We start from the raw sequence: 18,969 nt of genomic DNA, 5'->3' as shown, positions 1-18,969 counted from the left end.
TAGTAGGTTTTAGTAGGAATTTGTCTTTGGTGTAATTGGTGCATAACAGACATTAAGTAAAATATAAGGAAGATAATAAAAATTGAGTATTAAAAAATATAAAAATGATAAACAATATAAACATTTATATGTTTTAAAATGAAAAGAGCTGTACAGTTGTGCAGGAATTAAAAGTGTTTACCAGGTAATGTGCAAATGTTCACAGTGTGCAGAATAAAGTGTTTACCAGGTAATGTGCAAATGTTCACAGTGTGCAGAATATTTTAAATGAGCAGGTATTTAAAAGGTCCAGTAACATTTAGGAGGATCTATTTGCAGGAATTGAATATAATATTTATTAGTATATGGTCAGTAGTGTGTAATCACCTGAAAATAAGAATCATTATGTTTTCGTTGTCTTAAAACGAGCCCTTTATTTCTGCACTGAGAGCGGGATCTCTTCCATGGAGTCCGTCATGTTGAACCACCATTTTTCTACAGTAGCTCAGAAGGGACAAACCAAACTCTGCTCTACATATGGCCTTTTGCTTTTTATGTGAATTTCCCAGCCAGAGTTTTTCCCACATGCTTGAAAGAAGAGGGTGAGACACAGGAGAGTATTCATTTGGTTGCAATCTGCAACTTCACTGCTAGGTGGCACTACAGCCTACACACTTTAAGACCTTTAAGAAAACAAGGAAATCCAAAAGATGTTAAATAAAGGCTGAGTGGCAATGTAACGCATAAGGTTTGTAGATAATAACGCTGGAGTCTCCTGGATATCTGACCTATAGGTTTATGCCAAGGTCATTATTTCAACTGAAAAAGCATATATATTTTCCAGGTTTTGTTTTTATGGCCCCACATACTATAATATATATGGGCCTCAGGCAGTATTACTGCTGAGGGCGTTCCTACATCAGGTCACCTTGGTCTCTAGTACCCAGGGGGATCCACTTTGGGTCGCATGGCTGGCATTTTCCTGGCCTGCCATCCTGATCCCCTTCGCCGTACCATTTTGAACCTATCCCCTATAAATTACCCTTCCTGTAACCACAAAACCTCCGTCTGTCCCTGACCCCAACGTCCCCTAATCCCTATGCCTAACTCCAACCTGCATTTCCCATCCCATGGGAAGCTCACCAGCACTAAAACAAGACTTGGAAAACATAAGCAGGGTTGAACTTGATCACAGCCTGCAGGAGAAAATAATAATAAAAATATATAAAAACAGCATGATAGGCTGGTATAATTGTTTATTCCTCCATCGCTAAGGCCCAACCAGCATCTTTCAAATATTTCATTTAATGATTTTTTCATTAAAGATGTTTTATCATTTGGGAAGTTTTTTATTGAATTTTACTTGTTTCTATGCACCACAAACTACATCCTTTGGGTACCCTCTCTCCCTCTCTCTTCCAATTTCTTCTTAATCAGCTGACTATGGGGGTTTACTTTTTTTAGTTAGTTCTTCTCCTCTCTGCTGCTGTCAGCTGTCATTTCAGTGCAAAAATAATTGCAACTCTCCTCCCACCTATTCACCCCCAGTTCATCATATCCCCTGCTCGGGCTGAGCTCATCACATCCAGATATCCAGCATTCTCTTCATCCCATCACCACCACCACCACCACCGTCTAGATCCCATCAGGGGGTTTCCCAAACTAATCATGGCTTCAAAAAACCCTTTAAATATGATGACCTCACCATGGGGTCTAATCGCCTTAGACTATTCACAGTTCTCATCTTTTCTGTGAATACTGTCTGTATTGTCACAATGAAGTCTCTCCTGACTGATCGAGGACCCTGGAAGTGCTCCAAGTGCCAGTCAGTGTCTATGCAAAAAGTAAAAAAGACTTTTACTTCTGGAAAAACAACCAAAAGACCAAAAACTCTTTATTATTTAAACTATTCATTTGCTCCTATTTCAGTCAGAGTGTACTTGAGACTTCATTCATGAGCATCTATCTGTGTTTGACTCCATACACCTGGATATACCATTTGCTGCGTATCTGATTTATCTGGTTAATTATATCTCATCAGTTATATTTTTACCTGGTATTAATAATCAGATCTCATCTCTGGTAGGGTAGCTTGCAGACTTGTCAACAAACATACTGCTAATGAGCTTTTTGCTGGGTTTGCTTGAAATAGCAGCTAGAGAAGAAAGGATATGCAGCTACAGATGACTTGTTAATACCAAGTGCTGCGATGTCTGCGAAGGAAGAAGCAGGTCTTTTCAGCAGAGCTGTGTGTGACAGGTATTTCAGAAAGTGTGACTGTGTTTCCCCGTCTACACGACGAATTATCGTGTGTTTCTGAAGCTCAAATGGTAGCAAGTGAAACACAAGATAAAAGAAATGACAATACACTATGGTGGGATGTGAACCATTCATTCCCTCCAATCTGAACCAGCAGCAGATTTATCTCCCCTTTTCCATATGAGGAGAGAAGCAGCCGGGTGTGACGCCCGCTTCATCTAGGTCTCTGACACATTCACATCAACAGATTTAACACACTACTCAAGATTGCACATAGCTCAGATCTTGGCAGTGAAGAAGTAAGACACACTATTTTGAGCTGTTTCCATCCTCCACAAGCCAAAGAGTTCCTTATTGACTCAGCAGGAAAGCTGAGAAAGAGAAAGAGGAGGATAGAAAGGCAGGTGGTGATCCGCTGCTGATTTGGCCGGCCCCCACATTTTACATAACGTAGCCTATAACTTTGTATCTTAAACCATCCCAACCTCCTATATTGACGACTAAGGATTTAAGAGCGCACAAAACTAACTAATGAGTGCTCTTCCTATGAGCAGAATCAGATTTGAGCGCTTGTTTCTGAATCTGCTCTTTCGACTTTCTCCAGCTGTTTTGGCTCTTGAACACAAGACATCACAGGAGGTCGCTTGCCGGCCATTTCTGACTGGCATGCTGCAACACACTAGCATCCAGATGTCAGGGTCATGTTTAGTTTAGTCAGTCTGCACATGGAAAAAAGTCGCCTTTTAAATATATTGCTTCTCTGTATAAGGAGCATTTGGCAACCATGTGACTACCATGTGATTTACATATTTTATCTCTATTTCACTCATCATTTAGACTAGAATTTCAACTGATTCCCAATTTAATCATCAGTCATTCTCAATGTAGCCACATCCCATTACAATTTTATTATTATTAAGACTGCTGAATTAGCTTCAGATAGACTTTTGAATAGTTTTTTTTAATAGCCAGTCTGGAGGAATGATTACAGCAATCAAAAAGTGTTTCAATATTCATGCTTATGACAGACAAAAAAAGTGTAAACCAACCCTTTAAGTGTCATATTATTTTTTTACACTACTACTACTACTATAATATTAATAATAATAATACATTTATTAATACAGTGCCTTTAAAAACAGTGTTGCTCAAGCTTGCTTTGACAGAAATGCACAAACTGGATACTCAAAATAAAAACAATGGTAAGACAAAATTAAGATTTAAGAACGAGAGAAAATCAAAGATAAGAACACAGAGTGTGAGAGAAACATGACAAAAAAAACAAGAGAACAAAGGCCATTAAACAATAAAATAAATTAATAAATACATACTCGACATCACATGAAAGCAAGTCTACTGGCTCTTCAGTAGTGATATAAAAGAAGTGACTGATTCTGCCAGCTTTATCTCTTCAGGCAGGTCGTTCTAAAGTCGAGGGGCCCTGATGGCAAAATCACGGTCACCTTTAGATTAAAGCCTCGACTGGAACAGCCAGGAGGGGCCCCACCTGAGGACCTAAGGCTGCCGACTGGCTTATAAGCGGTCAACATGTCTGCTATGTAGCTTGGAGCCAGACCCAGATGTGTTTTAAAGATGATCAGTAAAATCTTCAAGTCGATGGAGGGGAGGAAGCCACGATGTGATGCTGTTAAAACCAGTAAGAAGCTGCATCACTTATCACATTATTTATCGTTTTCGGACACAGATTAATACATTGGGCGCACTCGTGACTTATCTATGGCTACAGGACAGTGTGTGGAATCAACTCATGGACTTGGTTGATGATAAGAAAAAGGAAGAATATTGCCAGTCTTATCCTGTAATATAAAAATACTCTGCTGTGAATACTGATGTTTTTTTTCACAAAAGTTCCATTACCTTGTTAAAAATGGTTAAAATTGCATCCATTCCTTCTCCATTATTAAAAAATCTGTCAATATAAAAATATTTAATTAAAAAAATTTAACAAGATGTCTTCACTGAGTCCTTTCAGTGTGTTTGCACTGTTTGCACAAGTTTCCACATCATACTTACATTTATAAAAGTTATCATCACAGGACTTTAAACTCAAGGTTTAGGATGAGAACTGAGAAACATTGTAATCTGCAGGTCTTCCACAGTGCTGATATAGAGTTGTTTGGTCTACTGATGCACTGAAGCATGGGCAAAGCTGCGTGACACACATACCTCCGCCAACAGCCATTTCTCAAGTTTCTGTGAACAAGCATGGATTCGGCTGAAACACCTCTGCACTTAAATTGATTTAGAGCGAGGATGAGATTGAGACTGAAGGCAAGCTGCAGATCGTTGTGGCTGCTTGTGTGGAATAATCTCTCTGCAGCAGAGACTCAGCATTCTGCCAGATTCAACATGTGCAGCATTTTGCGTAACCGTGCCCCTTCCATCATTTCAAAAACAGTTGCAAATGCCCCTGTCAAGAGCAGCAACAGTGTAAGTGACAGGCAGGAGATTGTTGGGGGTTTGGTCATGACATGTAGGGAAGAGGGGAGGTTGGGGGTAGACGCAGGGCCTGTGTTATACAATAATTGAATAAATTGAGAATTGAATTAAATTAAATCGTATAAATTAGGATTCTGGGTATACCTAATTGCTGTGAACTGTGGTTGCATGCCCAAGGCTATGGCGCGTGGTTGAGATGGGGGCTGGGTGGAGGAGGAGCAGTGGCAGTGATGCTCTGCCCTTGGGAGAAATTATTCTGTTATTATTCTTTTTTGCTCTTTTATAGGCATCAAAAGACAACATGAACAGCTTGTCATTCATCCATTATAGAGTAAATGAGGGTTAAAGGAAAAATCCGCCACAAACTTCATATTTGTGTCCTATTTGCACAGACGACACAATGTGGCTGAAAAACAGAAAATAACTCCTGCAGCTGCAATGAAATCTGGTTAGAGTTTCAGAAGTCTAAAAAAAAAAATTAGTTCTGACCCTTCAAATCAAAGAGCGAGGTCTTTCTGGAGATGCAATTTTGCACTGATGTTTACCAATCATACAGGGAGAAATCCATCAAAAAAACAATTTCTGAACAGAACATAGACCAAAATTCAATGCAGACACAATGACAGGTTGTATTTTGAATGAAGGACAGAGCCCGAATCTTCATTCTTCATTATTATAACCTTCATAAACCAAAGCTCATGGGCAGATTATTTAACTGCAGCAGAGGTAATGAAACTAGGACAGCATCTAATTCAGCACTTGAGAAGGAAATATTGTGGAAGCAGAATTAAACTAAATCTTGTTTAGCGACTTATTTGAAAGTCTAAATGATGAAGATAACCTTTGAACTTTTACGAAAAGCAAGAAATATGTCTGCCTTTTTTGCTGTTGCGGATGTTTGTAGGGCAGTTGTGCTCCTCACAGATGTTAACTGGGTTTGGGGAGACAGCCAAATTTGAACCTGTCTGGTTTCATCTGTAGCTGCCATCCTCAAGAGGGAATGTTTGGCAAGATAAAGATTTGCTCCTGTGTCAGCCATCACAACATATAAGGAACACATCAGTGAGCAGCTGGTTGAGATCTACTGAAATCTATTGAAAGAAATAGCACCCACTGCTGAATGCTGAGATCAGCTAATTGGTTTAATAATTCAATAGTTTATTGATGGAATCATGACTGCATTAAATCTATCAGTGACGAAGGAAAGACAAGTGGGTGATCATGACCTCTATAATATCCACATGCTGTATTATGTAACCTGAGATCAAGACACAAATCTCATTTTAGAAGGGCTATTGTTTTTCTTTTGCAACAATACTTTGTGATGTATTTCAATTATAATATAATGTGTCAATTTGGCCAAAGCAGCTGAAGTATGAAGTTTAAAACGTGTCCATTGAGGTGTGTGTGTGTGTGTGAGTCTGTTTCTTTGAGGCATCAGTTAACTGGGCCCCTCCCTCCCACAGCGGAGATGGTCAGATTTAATCTGATAAACTCTCTATGCAACAGCTGTCACCCAGACCCGGCCTGTCTATGACCCAATCTCCCTGCCTACCCTCTCTCCCTCTGCTTAATGCCTCTGTATCTCGTTTCTCTGTATCCTGGGCCTCTTTCAGTATGTCAGACACACACACTTTAGTGCACCTAGCCAAACATACATACGCGCACACATACTGTAGCAGATCTGGTTAAATGGAGCATTGTTTAAACAAAGAAAAAAACAAACACACTGTCTTATTGTATACATGTATTGTTGGTGTTTTTTTAAGCAGATGTTCTCATACAGATGGAATTATGAGTGGGCAGAATGAGCATGCAAGTGCTCCGCTGAACAGATTGGCAGCTGATGAAGACAACAGTCAGTTGTTTCAGAGACCAAACCTTTAACCTTCTTCATTATAGCTGCTGTCAGACTCGCTGGGTCGATCAGCCTCCCCATTCACCCGGTAATCTTTACTTATCTCTGCTTTTGGATTATAGTGCCATTAAATCTATGCTCTATGGTTGCTATAGGATGCATGAGGAGGTTTTGTTCTGTAACAGACAGAAAGCCAGATATCTTAGTGTCATTAGGGCACTGGAACAGATAAACAAACCTACCCAGCTCAATCTGTGTACTGCAATTATTATTATTTTCACTGTACCTTTTTTAAACAAGACAAGCTTTCAGTAATTTTAGAAAAACTCCATCCTTGAACTGAATTGATGGCTGTTCTTGTTGTGTTTGGTCATATTTTGTGAGCCTCGGGGTCACAAATCCACCCATGAAGGTCCTCAGGACACAACAACATGCCGCAATATGTCAAGTCAACTAACTGGACCCTGGGGCCGCCCAGGTGGCTCATCCGATAGACCCACAGTCATTCCACCTCTCTTTCTCTGCAGTTTCCTGTCGATCTCTGACTGTCACTAACTAAATAAACGCAAAAAAAAAAAGTAATTTATTTGGAATTATTATGTATCAGAATATTTTTGTCTCCCCAAGGTGACGAATGAATCTCCATGCTCAAATATCAATGCTCGCTGTGAGGCATTTTGATGAAATATACTGCATATCTAATAATATTCAGCACTTTGAATTTTCACTATGGAAGAATAACAGATATATTGCTTGAACGAAAACTTGAAGACACAGTTGATGACGCAGATGTTGTGAACATCTCTATTATCAGTGGTCCAACGGTTTGAGCTGGGTATTCATGTAAAATGTGATTTATTAACTAGTTCCCAGGAGAGGAAACTTTCTGAACGTTTTTGAATTTGCACCTAAGCCTTGAAAAATTAACAACACCTAACAACCCTTTTACATTCATGTTTAGTCAGAGAATGAAAATAGCTCAAGGAAACGTACAGTCTGTACATGTAATGTCTTATAGTCAGATAGTAATTGTTTGTGTTTATTTTTCTACTTGTTTATTTGTCTGAGAAAGGTTAACTGAGCTTGCAGAGGCAAAAACAGCAGACCTCTGTTTTTTACAGCGAGCATCTCCTTTGGTAAAGTGAGGCATATCGAAAAGTAAAAGTTCAGGGCTGTTTCTTGGATGTGAACAAAAAAAAAACACAAACAGGGAAATCAACACCTGAGTCAAACTAGACAAGATAGATGGAGAGAAAGTTTGAGACACCAATCTGCAGTGAATAATAGAAGAACACCAACTTTTCCCCCGATTTCACTGCTTTAGCACCAATGTAGTCTAACTTCCTGTATTTATTTGGCATTTAACCTGGAAGTGCAGCTCAGTTCTTTTCATTTAGCTTAATTTCAGTTCAAAAATCTGTCTGTCCAAACCCATCTTCAAATTATCTATTCAAGTCCTTCTTTTAGGCTGCATCTCTAAAAATGTAAAAATGCACATGCCAGCACCCTGCCAGCACACACACACACACACACACACACACACACACACACACACACACACACACACACACACACACGATCGCTTTAAAACATGCAAGCTGGCACGCACATATGCTAATGCATTCATTTTCTCTGTGTCTTTTGCCATCGTGTACGCACACACACTCCTATCAAAGTGCATATCCCGCATTAGTGACTGGGAAGCAGCAGCAGGGGGTCGAGGAGTGTGTGTGAGAGTGTAATGAAACCCCATCGAGCTGAAAGAACTCCACAGTTTGGGTTTGCATGTGTGTGTGTGTGTCTCTCTGTACGTGAAAGGAGGAGACTTCTGATCATGGCGTGAAACAGTCGGATGCAACACAGCTCTTGTCAAGCTTATATACATTCTCACATACAAACCCACTTCTACTTTAAGAAGCCACATTTACAGAAGTAAAACATATGTGTTGACACCAGAGCAATGTGCAAACTGGAGTGAAGGACATGAAGGACATACGACAGCACATTATATAATGCAGTTTGTTGTTTGTGAGTGTACACGCTTGTTCAAAAATCACGTTATGGTTCAGGCATGTGAAATCTTAAACCTAGTACTTGTAGTGTTTGGTCCTGCCATAAGAATAAACTCCAACTATTTCTGTTCCACATAAACTGTGTGCATCTCTCTCTCTAGTTTTCTCCTCCTTCTCCTCCCGTCTTTTCACTCTGGCTTCTCTCTGCTCGACCATCAGCCTACCAGGCTCGAGCTGCCGATGCGTCATCCTGACACTTGGATCTGGATCATCGTCCCCCAGGAGATTTAAGCTTCTCTACTTCTCACCTCTCTCCCTAGTTGCATGTGTGATGTGTGTGCATGTATGTTTCTCCTATCGGTGTGAATGCAGTGATGTCTCGCTTGTGTGGTTTATTCAACTCCAGGTCTCGACATATAAGAGCAGGTCGTGTGGCTCTTTCTGGCGACACCTAAAGGTGCTCAACGTCCTCCTGGATCCATACTCTTACACATATTCTGTGGTCTGTCATCTTCCAGGTCTCCATGGTGGAGAGGAGGATAAGGTCCCACTCAGCAACACTTGTTTAATGTCCTCCTGGATCCATATTACATTTCCATGCATCTGAAATTCTGCCTTCAAAATTTGTTCTGTTAATCTGACATTTGTCCATCCATCCTAGGCCTTGGGCTATATAAATAAAATTTGACTTGACTTGACATGACAGATGGATATAAAGAGAGAAAAAAAGCAGTCACGTAGCAGTGCACATGTCCTGGCGACATGTGCACTGTTAAAACCTTGTCGGCCAGAGTGACGCAATTAGGATGGGACTTCCTTGAGTCTCAGTTACATCACTCAGGAACAGCAGGGGACAAAATGTCTCACAGCAGGGTGGAGACAGGGCCCTGGGGTTTTGTCTGTCAAGTACCACTTGAACATGACAAGAATAAGTCCTGTCTGTTAATGGTTTTACACACTCTAGCTCTCCCTTCTTTGTCTGGACTGAAAACTGGTGAAAAACTGTTTTAACTTTAACTCCACATTTCAGTAATATATATCGTTCAAAGTTTCAAATTCACATTTCAGCAACTATTTTCCAAGATATTTAATATATTTTGAGAAATCTCTTTTAAGAAATCTCAGAATTGCCTTTACACAAACTTCTCAACGTCCATTGGAAATCTTCAGATTGTTTTTTTTATCTGAAACAAAGACAAACATTATGTAATAGAAATACAAGAGAAAAGAAGCAAATCCTCAACTGAAAAATAGGAGTAACTGTTTGGCATTTCTATTGTATTAAATTGTAAATATCAAACAAGATTCATTTTTTGGAAAATGGAAAATCAGTTATTAGTAATAGACACTGACAGATTTACTCTCTTAAAATCATGTCCACTTTTTTCTCTTACTGTCTTAAGGCTGCACACACACACACACACACGCTCCTCACTTTTCTGTATTAGCCTCAATCATAGCCCGGTTCATTTCGTTGCATATTTAACCAGGACATAATTTGCTCCTCAGGACTGGGGCGCACTGGTGTGATTACACCTGCCACAGTTCATACACATCCATTTACACCGGAGGACAGAGTTGCACTTCAGTGTGAATCCAATTGTAAGCACTGATTCATCTGCTCAACTGCCCATAACAAGTAATGTGTCACATGCATCTTTACTGTAGGAAGACAACACACAGATTTTGTACACACACCTAGTTTCCGCAGTTATTTATAGGACTACTACCTAAGTGCTGCCTGCATGCATCTGTCCCACATAGAAAGATCAGCATTAAGATCATTTCAGTAAGCAGTTCTGTTTTATTAGTATCTGGTGGTTTGCCACACTCAGTGGAAACACTTAGTGACTACAATAAATTTCCAGGGTATACTTAAATTGCCTGCAGTCCTTTTTCTTTAATTTTTCAGTCAGAGAAAGCTGCCGTTTATTGATTTCTGTACTCACTATTCCACAGTGTTGTTGTTATCCTGACATACCAAACCAATCTTAAAGAACTAACAGCAACAAAGGCCAAATGATCAAAAGCTTCGCACTGCCTCACGTTGCCTCACTTGTCTTTAACATACGGCAAAGACTGCAGCTGATGCTCGACGTGCACACATGTTCTGCGCCTGTGTGAGAGGAAGATAACTAGACAGATTCTTATCAAAACACAAAAACCTGAAGACCAAAAGATGAAGAAAAAAGAAACACAAGCAACAAACAAAACCAATAGCCAGAAACAGTCAGTTTTACCAAACGTGATATATATACTCGGAGTGCAAAGTGAGAACATGTCAGATAAAAAGCTGCAACGGTTCTGCTTAGTGCTGTTTTCTGCTTGTGTTGTCAGCACAGGAAAGAAGCAAAAAACTTGAAAACTAAAGAGAACATCATTGAATGATTGAAATCTGCGATTTGTAGACTGATCAGCCAGTCTGAGAGCGCGTTTCAACTTGCTTCATCAGCTGAATGTTTGCCACTTCAAAAACAACAGTCAACTGTTGGCCACCGATGCAGTGGAACAGTGATGGTGAACAGAGAGTTTCGTCCTTCAGATACAACCGATCAAAAGTGAACTCCTAAACCAAATGATGACAAAGACATGGTTACCCAGACAACCCTCCCTTACATATGGAGATGGCCATAGAGGTGGTTAGCACCTTTCACTCTTTCATGTGACAAAAGGTGGTGAATGAGGGATAAATGAAGCCACTTTCCTCTCTCGTATTTCCAGGAGAGCTCAATTCTGTGTCCCAATCATCTGTCAAAAAGGGTTTTGTGATAATAATCTTTGTACCAAACTCCTGCTGAATGCTCTTATGATAAGTGGCTGTGTGAGGCTAAAATGTAAATGTGGAAATGTAAATGCGCTGGAATGCCTTGCAGTGAAGTGAAACCTATAAAGAATACAAGATGAGACGTTCCATCTGCTCTGCTGAGTAGTCTCTTCTGTTGTGCTCTAATGCACCTCTCAAGGCCTTGACTGATTCATTGATTATGTTACAAGATAAGTCTATTCCTTCTATAGCTTTATAGCGTCGTATTACACCACAGAGGGAACAGTGGCATCAATTAGACTGTCGGCTGAATGATTGACACATGTATTGAAATTGTCTGCTATAATAGGAATAATAGGTTAACTATGATAATAGTTTGGTTTTAGCTGTAAGCAGAAAAGCACAGGTGCAACTAATAGAGGGTTGGGGGGTTATTAGTGCTCTGCTGAATGCCATCCTGTGATTGGCTGCTTAGTAAAAGAGACTTTCCATTCAGCTCCTCTCCCATCAGATTTGTGACACGAACACTTAAACATCAGAACATCTTTTATATTTTCTGAACAGTTGAAAAGCCTGCCTTCCTTTTTGGATACAAGTGATTGAAATAAGAGTGATGGGTGCAACCAAACGTCAAATCATACTGTATTTGAGTTGACGTAATACCCAGGACAGTGAGATTTTTATCTGAAGTAGCTCCTCTAGATGTCTCTTCCACTGAAGTCTGACTTTTTGCTGCACACAAGCAGGAGTGCAGTGAAATAATGCTGCATTCCAGTACTGCAGCTCAGAGAAGAGCTGCTGGCAAAACAGATTTCTTCCATCTCACTCTGCGCTCCAGTCATCCAATAAGTATAAATAAAGGTGGCAAAGTACGGCTTAGAAGGGCCTAGCACTTACTAAAAAGAACTTTTGGACAAAAATCAAATCATTGAAAATGGAACTGCTGCAATCACGGTAATTTCACAGATAAAGCAGACTCAATCCAAGCTGAGCTTTCATGCAGAGTTCAAACTGTGGTGAACTTTCATGCATGAAGACAGGCAATGGACCAATTGTAAATCATATTTAAACCTTGGACGCTGAATGGTGAACTGGAAAATCCAAAATGAAAATATGAAAGAAGCTGTATAAGCTGTGTGTTGTAAATTCATTTTGCTGTGCCACTGTGTGCAGTTACCAGATATTAGGCGTGAGATGTCCTAAAACGGCCACTGTACATAGGATAAACCCTCTTCATTTCCTCTGGTGCCAAACTTTAGTTTTTTTGCCACACTAGTGGTAAATATATTAAAACAGACAGATGTCTTTTCAGTACAGCCTCATGATGCTGCTGGCATGACTATAGACTTTAAGTCTTCTTTAGAAAATGCATCATACTATTTTTTGTAACCAGATTTCCAGTAATCCTGTAATCCTATTACACCAAATGAGTGACTTCCTAATTCTGTCCAGTTAGAAGACAGCTGGATTAAATACTGATCCAACAAAGTCTGATTACCACCTATTGCTTTTTGTCCAACCATGTGAGTAAAATTAGATTGTTAAAGTGTAGTTACCTCTTTTCTCTGTGCATTACTGTAATCCTATTGCAGGTAATCAGGATCCTAACTTTCAAATACTGTCCAGTAATAAGACACAGCTCTCCCTCCTGGATTCAATATTGATCCAATTTGGTGTGATTTCCATCTGAGCTCTGGCTTCAGACCGACCCGCCTGATGCCAAACACACAGACTGGGTGATGTAGGAACCAGAGCCAGAGCTGCACAAAGCTACGCTGAGCTGAATACGAATGCAGTCCAGACTGAAACAGATCGAACTTGAACAGGATCCAATGATGAGTGCTGCTTAAGAGTCAGATTACAGATTTGGTGTAGAGGTTGATTACCAGTTTGCTTGTCTGATCTGCTGAGTGCCTCTCTTAGTTATTATTGTGTGTGCTGCAGTAGGAGGGATGTGAAGCAATGCTGAATAAAATCCAGAGGGAAATGATGCACTCATCCAAGAGATAGAGAGAAAGAAAGACAGGGAGAGAGATTTGCTGTAAACTGCTGCTCCACAAAAGCTGAACAGGTATAAATAAACAAAACATTTTGTTCATCTCTGGTTACTTTTTATTATTAACAGAGGCTTTTGTTGACTATGGATGTGGGAATAAAATGGACTGAATAGAAAACAGCTTGTTTCTGTGCAATTCTTTGCTGTAAGAGGGGAAAAGAGGGTGGTAAAAAATACAAAAACAAACGGGATCCGAGACTTTGACAAGGGGGACGTACCAGTAGTAATCAGGGGAACAAAAACAGGTTTATTTATAGCGCAGCTTTCATTCACAACAAAGTGCTTTACAGGCACAGAGTACTGAAATTGGAGTGACATAAAATCACTGGAATCTTTGGTTCTGTTATCACCTTTTTTCAAGCCTTATTTTAGCCATAGAATTTGGCTGATCAAAGAAGAGTCCCTGCTGCTGCTGATTTTATGCACATATATGATTCATATGTCTTCTACACTTGCCCATGCCTTATTATGTAGGCATGCTATTGTATAAAAGCCATGCTATGTAGAATATCAAACTGCATCACTGTTGTGTGAATAATTGCACTAAAGATTTCCTTGTCGAGTGTTGTTGCTCTGTCCAACGTGGAGGTCTGTCCTTGTAACCATGTGTAACTAATTTACACCCAATCTGGGCTCCTGAATGTCCTGCTGGCTCACAGTGCTGTAAATTGGAACTGGTCTCATGGAAAATGTCATGGGCCTTCCAAACACTCCCCCCTCTACTAGATTTACCAACCCAATCAGCAGACAATGCACTGACAATGAACAATTGCAAGTGTGTTTTTTTGCAGTATGTTTGAGATATGGATAAGGTTATGGAGAGTCAGAAAGAAGGATAAGTACTTCCTCCGTTGGCAATGAATACAAACTACGCATTTCAAAAAGTCCAATAATATGGTAATGGATTTACAACATTAGGTCTGGATTTAATAAATCGTATTATTGGATAATATTTTCATTGTTGTATTTCATATTACCTTTAACTCTTTCTATTGTGTAATCGCCATCTGGCTGTCTGAGGAGGAGGAAGCGCCCTTTCAATTGCTGCCTGAGGTTTCTTACAAGGGTGGAAGGCAAAGCTCTGGATTTTCCAGTCCATCTACATTCCAGTCTTCTCCTATGGTCATGAGCTTTGGGTAGTGACCCAAAGAATGAGATCACAGATACAAGTGGCTGAAATTAGCTTCCTTTGCAGGGTGGCTTGGTTCAAGCCTAAGAGATAGGGTTAGAAGCTCGGACATCCAGAGGGAGCTCGCAGTAGAGCCGCTGCTCCTTTGTGTCAGAAAATGAGCAGCTGAGTTGGTTCGGACATCTAATTAGGAGGCTTCCTGGGTGCCTTCGCTTTGAGGTGTTCCGGCACGTCCAACTGGTAGGAGACCCCGGGGCAGACCCAGAACCCGCTAAAGGGACTATATAGCCCATCTGGCCTGGGAAAGTTTGGAACGCTGGTATGTGTTGCTGGGGAAAGGTACGTCTGGAACGGCCTGCTAAACCTGCCACCACAACCGACACTGGATAAGCTTTTCCTTGTTTTCTAAGAGGATTTTAGTTGCTATGAGCCCACTGAAACACTATGGGCTGTACAAATAAAACTGAATTGACTATCCTACCTTTGGCTTTGCATTTGTTATCTATTATTCATTATTTGTCTAAAACCTAACCTAGAGAATAATGACATATCTGTTTAAAAGGCAATGAAAGATGTCTTCCCTTTTCAAAATTGTCATTTAAGATAATCTGACAATCTATACTGTCTGCATGATAAAAGTAACCATCAAAACTTACACTACACACTAACACTCACGTAGAACAAACGGTATAATGTTATCTGCATATTAGTTCAGATTTTTTTATTCTTAAACCACTAAACATGAATATTTATTAGCTATGTTTATATTTATATGATAATTACTTAAATATCTTAGAAGTCCTTCATCTATTATCTATAGGTCAAGTTAAAAACCAGTGACCAGTAAAGTGGGCTACTGCAGTATGTTCAGGAGAAATACCACTCAGCTAAAAGCATTTTGTTACTAATGATTTCATTGTTATTTAAAGAGGCTTTTATAACATTCTCACCTTTTTTAAGATTGTATAATTTGATAAGATTTCAGATATGTAATCATATGAATAAAGCCATTGAATTGGATTGACTTCACTTGATTAAAATTGGATTTGGTTTGAGTGTTCGAAAATCCATCTGTGTTCACAGGCTGTTTTGGACTAATTCCAATCAACGCATTACACAAACTGAACAAAAGGCCTCAATTGGCTCCTTTTACTGAGCAAATATTAAAATCTGTCCAGTTGGGTAAGTTTACATCATTTGACCTATCTGCTATCTCATTATTAGATGAGCAGTTTTTGTTGGTCATTGTCTTGAGAAGAACTTAAACATCTTTAAATGAAATCATTTTTATTTAATAAAGTGAATTAAGAAAACATGATTCTTATTTTAAATCACAGTACAGTATATTTCAAAATCTAACTCAGTAATATGAAATCTGAAGTATTGCACACTCAGATTCCTAAAAAGAGAAACTAGCAGAAAAATCTATACATTTGACTGTCTTTGGCCTGATGCTGTCTGTATTACCAGCATCATGCCCCCGAAACATTTAGACAGTGCATGACAACTCAACTGGAAATATGGCAAAGTCAAGCAGAAATGGGTATGGATTACAATTATGGTTGTTGCCCCAAAGCAGTGAATCGGCATTAAAAGCATTACACCGGAACGTCTGTCACATGTGAATGGTCATATTTTATGTTTACCAGTTTTCAACAGGTGAACAAAAATATTTCAACATAACACAAGGTAATAATGATAATAATGATAAAACGTAACCAATAAGGCTCATCAGCCTGATGGATTGTCAACCAACGCTGCATTATGTGACCAATTATCTTTGAGGATATTTTTGGAAGAATGCCAAAGATTATCAGGAGGCCCTGGGTTTGAAACTTTTGAGAGCTTGCAGAGATATGCAGGAAAAAGTTTTGCTGATCAAGCAGACTCTTTTTTTAGCAGCAGCTTGTAGCTCGATACAACACATTCACACCTGGCAGCTGCCCAGGCTGTGGAGTAACCTCAGAGAAAACACTGCGTTTGCAGAAACCATTAAAACTAATTTTTAAGAATCAATAAGAACAATTTTTCTCCCTTAGTGACTTTCGTTTACTATATGATTTTCTTTTAAAGACGTAGTAAACAACTCTGCATGACAGATGTTTACTTCTTTTGATTAGACTTGAACTGAAACGAAACAATTTCCAGGAAACCAATGTCCATCTGTGATGATTTAAACCAAAGATATCAAAGGAAGTAGACGAATAAAAAACCCTTAAGTTATCAATTGCCATTGGAGCTAACGTAAATCCAAACTGACTGGTGCGAACCAAATTATTTGATATTTTCTTGTATTTTCTCAACATCAGAGTAGAATCTCAAGCTGTGTCTAGATTTTCAGCATGGCACCATGTTGCCAAAGCACTGCCAGTACAGTACTATGGTTGTCAACTGGCAGGGCAGCAAGCAGATGTGAAGTGATTCTAATCCTTCTTAGTGTGCTTCCTTATTTGACCATGATAATATAATAAATACAACAGATTCTCCCTCTTTCTGATCTGTATATGTTGTGCACGGGTATACTAAAGTATAATGACCCCTACACTCTGCAATTTAATTATTTAAAATGATACATTTGTTTGTTAATTTGAAACAAAGTGATAAATTCTTAATGTGGCATTTTGTATGAAGGACACTTTACTATCCTAATGCAGCTAATTATCCCCCTCTATGTGTCGACTTCACAGCTTTGTATATTTATTCTTCCATTATGCATGTTGTGATGTGATGCTATGTTTAGTACACAGTCACAGGGAAGAAAGCCACGGCTACAGGGAGCGGTTGTGCATTAATGTAGTGAGCCAGCGTGGCAGTTAAGTTTCTTTACTCTGGAAATGTAAAGCAGGCAAAGACTGAATAACAAGCTTGGGTATTTATATCTGCTGCACAATTTCAGCTTCATACAAATCATCTCTCTCACTCTTTCTTTGCTTTCAACCCCCAACTCTTCCCTCCTTGTCTTTTTTCTCCTCAACCTTTGTCTCATCCTTTTTTTCCTCCTGCTGTCTTTTACTCCTTCTTTTCTTTTCGCTCCCCTCCTCATCCCTGTATCTACACCCTCCCTCCTCTCTCTCACACACACTCCTCCTCTCATTCTCTCTCTCTTTATTCTGTGATTTAGGTCACGGACTGACTAAAAGACTACACACAGCTGGCCTATAAACCGTCCTGCCCTCCACTCTCACACACACAAACACACACACACAGTATGATGAATCACAATCTGGCCCTGAAACACATTTGTTTATTTGGTCCATCGTGTTCTAGACTTCTATCTGTATTGATTTGTTCACCTGAATCTCTGTGTCTTTCCCCTCTCTCTCCTGTCCTCTACTGTTACTTCCTGTATTGATGCCCCTCTTTCGTCAGTCTTTCCATAAACAAAACTCCTGTGACCTGAATAGAAACACAATGCGAGTGTGTGTGATTCAACATCTTGCTCTGCATCATCCTGCATCCTCCTTGGCTGGAGATGTTTGATCTCTGGATGTCACCTTTTGGCTTTTTTGGGGACATTTGTTTGTTTGATTGTTTGCTTGCTTCGCATCAGCAGAATAGCAGTAGGTCAACAATTTAATGAACAAATTGCTCACGCATTCAGGCTCTCCATTCTCATCTGAATCTAATAATGTGGCCACCAGATACAACACACAATAATCACAAATTCACTGAGGCATTCACATGGTCTGTGTGTGCAAGGGCGCACACACACAGAGGCTTAATCACATAATCTCTACCCAAATAATTAATGACATCATTTTTGGTTGTAGCGTCTACAATGCAGGCCAATTGGACGCCAGAGGTAATAAAGTGGGAGTGAGAGAGAGACAGAATAGAAGAATAGGAACAAAGAAAATGTGTGGAAAAAAAGAGAGAAGGGGGTTCATGAAAAGATCTCACAAACGGGAGAGAAGAAAGGTTGAAATGGAGACGAAATATGGAAACAGAGAGGTAGTGGGTGGAAGAGAAGCCTATTAACATTTTTAATAATCTCTGCTTTTATCATATCGTTAATACCGAGATGTGATACTGGCTAATATACAGTATACACTTGATTTAATAGTGCTTGTTTATGCCATAGGAAGCACAACACATAAAACAGAAATAGAATAAGGAAAGCTGCAGCACAAATATAACCTGCATTAAATTAATTTTGATGAGAAGAAGGCAGGAAGAAGAACTCAAAACAATCTTACAACAAACTTGGGTGTAGTTTATCAAGTTCTACTGGACAGCATTACTTACACATCCAGTAGAAATGGAGCAGCATGGACATCTCACCGGAGTCCTACGCCTCCGACCCTGTTCAAAGACAAGTCCAGTATATTATCTATATTTATCTCTGGCTTGTTCAACCGGATTTTGAGAAAAAATGTTGGTCTCTCTTTGGCTTGTTTTGCACTTTGCAGGTAGCATACATACAACTTTTTTCATCTGGCTTTGGCTCTGTTG

General features: G+C 39.6%; 1 long non-coding RNA gene across 3 annotated transcripts in view; it reads right to left on the bottom strand.

The window, feature by feature from the left end:
• Window positions 1-18,969, bottom strand: part of LOC113747739 (uncharacterized) — a 30,576-nt gene that overhangs the window by 9,500 nt on the left and 2,107 nt on the right. For 2 of the 3 annotated variants that reach the window (XR_003463848.1, XR_003463846.1), the window contains exon 2: window positions 18,763-18,819. This is a non-coding gene — a long non-coding RNA (uncharacterized LOC113747739). Of the gene's footprint in view, window positions 1-17,810; window positions 17,914-18,762; window positions 18,820-18,969 lie in introns of all 3 variants that reach the window. The other variant, XR_003463847.1, reaches the window with a different exon arrangement.

This window comes from Larimichthys crocea, chromosome XV, assembly GCF_000972845.2.
Source record: "Larimichthys crocea isolate SSNF chromosome XV, L_crocea_2.0, whole genome shotgun sequence".
Taxonomy (NCBI): domain Eukaryota; kingdom Metazoa; phylum Chordata; class Actinopteri; family Sciaenidae; genus Larimichthys; species Larimichthys crocea.
Note: the sequence above shows the minus strand (reverse complement) of the source record. Positions and strands in the feature narration are given on the sequence as shown.